Source organism: Colobus angolensis, unplaced genomic scaffold (genome assembly GCF_000951035.1).
Source record: "Colobus angolensis palliatus isolate OR3802 unplaced genomic scaffold, Cang.pa_1.0 Scaffold8, whole genome shotgun sequence".
Classification (NCBI taxonomy): domain Eukaryota; kingdom Metazoa; phylum Chordata; class Mammalia; order Primates; family Cercopithecidae; genus Colobus; species Colobus angolensis.
In genome coordinates this window covers 17,854,709-17,858,712 of record NW_012121820.1, presented here as the reverse complement: position 1 = coordinate 17,858,712, position 4,004 = coordinate 17,854,709, and the positions used below count along the sequence as shown (strand labels likewise).

Below are 4,004 nucleotides of genomic sequence, written 5' to 3'. Positions count from 1 at the left end.
TTTACTCTTTGCTCTGCTAAAGGTGAAGACGATTAGTGTACCATACTCAAAGTGATCATGAATATGTGGGAAGATCATGAGCAACAGAGTACAGGTGAATCCTAAGTAAATCCAGCAATCTTGGAATATCTGAAGTAATTTGCTCCCAATTATTCTTAGATAAGCTAAGAAATAAATACAACTGTTAGTTATTGTGTTTGTGCTTTTGTTTTCACTCTGCTTCTGCTTAATTTTTTAACATTTTTATTTATTTGTATAATTATAGAGATGGGGGGTCTCACTATGCTGCCCAGGCAGGTCCCCAACTCCTGGGCTCACATGGTCCTCTTGCCTTGACCTCCAAAGTGCTGGGATTACAGGTGTGAGCCACTGTGCCCAACTTCTGCTTAATTTTTATTTACCAGTTGGCAGTGGCTCCTTAATTCTTTAGCTTTACTTTTTTATTGGATAAAATATACATAGCATAAAATTTATCATTTTAACTATTTTTTTGACAGATAAACAGTTTCTTTATTCCTCCTCCTCCTCCTCTTCTTCATCTTCCTCTTCCATCTTTTTCCTGGCAACTTTAGCAAGACCCTTTGCACCATCAAACTCTCCTTTTGCCTTATAGTTAGCAACATCCTTTTCATACTTCTTCAGCTTTGCCACCTTAGTGATGTAAGGCTGCTTTTCACTGTCATTTAAGCTATTCCACATTTCACCCAGCTTTTTTTTTTTTTTTTTCTTTTGCCACATCTCCAATAGAGATGCCTGGGTTTGTGGATTTGATCTCGGGGCGGAATTCTGAACAGAACAGGAAGAATCCAGACAGTAGCCTTTTGGGGCATTAGGATCCTTCTTCTTGCCTTCCTTAGCTGGTATGTAATGCTTCAATTACCGATCATAGTGTACTTTATCCGCCTTTGCCATTTCATCAAATTTAGACTTCTCTTTCCCAGACATGGTCTTCTACCTCTCAGAGTACTTCCTGGAAAATTTTGCAAAATTGACAAGGACCTCTGGGTTTTTCCTCTTATGTTCTTCTCTTCACAACTGCACAAAGAAGGCATAAGCAGACATCTTTCCCTTTGGTTTCTTGGGGTCACCTTTAGCCATCCTGATTGAATTTCTTCTTCCTTCCCGGCCGCCTAGCATGAGGGAAGGCGGAGGGGAGTGAAGGGCGTGGCCCTCGGAGGCGAGGCAGCGGAAGGCGGTGGCGTGTCCCGAAGTTTCTGCAGGCGCTGCGGTGGCGGCCCCATTTTAACTTAAAAAAAATTTTTTTTTGAGACAGAGTCTCCCTCTGTCACCAGGCTGGAGTGCAGTGGCGCAATCTCGGCTCACCGCAACCTCTGCCTCCCGATTTCAAGCGATTTTCCTGCCTCAGCCTCCCTAGTAGCTGGGATTACAGGCACGCACCGCCACGCCCAGCTAATTTTTGTATTTTTAGTACAGAAGGGGTATCGCCATGTTGGGCAGGCTGTCTCGAACTCCCGACCTCAGGTTATCTGCCAGCCTTGGCCTCCTAAAGTGCTGGGATTACAGGCGTGAGCCACCACACCCGGCCCATTTTAGCTATTTTTAAGTATACAATTCAGTGACATTAAGTACATTCACAAAGTAGTGTAATCATCACCACTTCCTATTTCCAGAACTTTTTCATCATCCCAAACAGAAACTCTGTACTCATTAAACAACATTCCCCATTTTCCCCTTCCCTCAGCCTCTGATAACCTCTATTTATTTTAATTTCTGTCTCTATGAATTTACCTATTCTAGATACTTCATATAAGTGGAATCATACAACCTTTGTGTTTATTTTTGTTTGTTTGTTTGAGACAGAGTCTTGCTCTGTCGCCCAAGACAGAGTACAGTGTTGGGATCATAACTCATGCAGCCTCAACCTCCCAGGCTCAAGTGATCCTCCCACCTCAGTCTCCTGAGTAGCCAGGACTACAAGCACACACCACCACACTTGGTTAATATTTAAAAATTTTTTGTAGAGACGGTGAACCAGGAACCCTCGAAGGGTGTGCAATGGGGGTGTGGCTCGCTTCTTCAGTGCCCTGCTGCTCAAACTTCTAGGGGAGCATACGGATGGGCAGGCTGTGGGGCTCCTACCCCACATCAGTGTCTAGGTGGTGAATGTTTACAGCTCAAGCCCCAATGGGCGTGTGTTATAGGGTGCTCTTTTAAGTTGACGTCTATAGGTGGCTTGTGTTAACCAGCTCAGTTAAACCCCCTTCCTTATCACAAGGACAGAGGGATTTCTGTATCCTGGGGTTTCTTGCCTTGGTGTACCTGGAAGAACCAGATCACATGTGGGCTTGGAGGATGAGTGAAAGGTTTTATTGAGTAGAAGTAGCTCTCAGCAGATGGGGGAGCTGGGGAGCCAGAAGGGAAATGGTTTTCCCCTGGAAATGTTCTCATCAACGTTCACCAATATGGTGAAACCCTGTCTCTACTGAAAATATTTTAAAAATTAGCTGGGCATGGTGTTGTACACCTGTAATCCCAGCTACTCAGGAGGCTGAGGCTGGAGAATCACTTGAACCGGGGAGGCAGAGGTTGCAGTGAGCAGAGATCAAGCCACTGCACTCCAGCCTGAGTGACAAAGCAAGACTCCGTTTCAAAAAAAAAAATGTTAATAAGGATGTAGAGAAATTGAACCCTCATATATTGCTGGGGGACTATCAAGTAGTATCGCTGCTTTGAAGTTCTTCAAAAAGGAAAACAAAGAGTTACCACATGACCCTGCAATTCTACTACTAGGCATATATCCAAGAGAAATGAAAATGTATGTCCATAGGCTGGGCACAGTGGCTCATGCCTCTAATCCCAGCACTTTGGGAAGCAGAGTTGGGCAGATCACTTGAGGTCGGGAGTTCAAGACCAGCCTGGCCAACAAGGTGAAACCCTGTCTCTACCAAAAATAGAAAAATTAACTGGGTGTGGTGGTGGGCACCTGCAATCCCAGCTATTCGGGAGACTGAGGCAGAAGAATCACTTGAACCCAGGAGGTGGAGGTTGCAGTGAGTTGAGGTCATGCCGTTGAACTCCAGCCTGGGCGACAGAGCGAGACTCCATATCAAAACAAAAACAAAAACAAAAGCTATAAACTATAAGTTTCTCCCAAAGTTAGTTCAGTCTATGCCTAGGAATGAGCAAGGACAGCTTGGAGGTTAGAAGCAAGATGGAGTTGATTAAGTTAGATTTCTTTCACTGTCTCAGTCATAATTTTGCAAAGGCTGTTTCAATAGGCATGGGATTTCTTTTTGGGGATGATGAAATGTTCTGGAATTAAAGAGTGGTGACGGTTTCACAACTTTGTGGATATACTAAAAACCAACTATACTGTACACTTTAAAATGATTAATTTTATATGTTAATTATATCTCAAGAAAAAGTATGGTATATAATAGTAGGCACCCATGTACATACTACCTAATTCAAGAAAAAAACTGTTACAAATACAATTGCAATATCCTATGTATTGTTCTTCCATCCCATTCCCCTCCCTCTCTACCCAGAAGTGGCCACTACCCTGAAGTTGGTGTTTATCATGGCAATTGTCTTCGTTTATTTGAGCTGCTATCACAAAACACTTTAGGCTGAGTATCTTATAAGCAACAGAAACTTATTTCTCACAGTTCTGGAGGTTCGGAAGGCCAAGATCAATGGGGTGGTGGTTTCTGGTGAGGGCTTACTTTCTCACAGACTTCACCTTGTACAGTGTCCTCACATGGTGGAAGGGGCCAGGTAGCTCTCTTAAGTCTCTTTATAAGGGCGGTAATCCCATTCATGAGGGTACCCAATCATCTCCTAAAGGCCTCATCCTCTAACACTGTCACATTTGGGATTACGTTTCAATGTATGACTCTTGGGGACATACAAACATTCAGAGCATAGCAGTAAAACATGTCTTTATAACTTTATTATACTTTAAGTTCTAGGGTACATGTGCATAGCGTGCAGGTTTGTTACATATGTATACTTGTGCCATGTTGGTGTGCTGCACCCATCAA

The 4,004-nt window shown here is 43.4% G+C and overlaps 1 pseudogene; it reads right to left on the bottom strand.

Moving 5' to 3' along the window:
- Window positions 1-510: 510 nt before the first annotated feature.
- LOC105502537 lies at window positions 511-1,098 on the bottom strand (annotated as a pseudogene).
- Window positions 1,099-4,004: the final 2,906 nt, after the last annotated feature.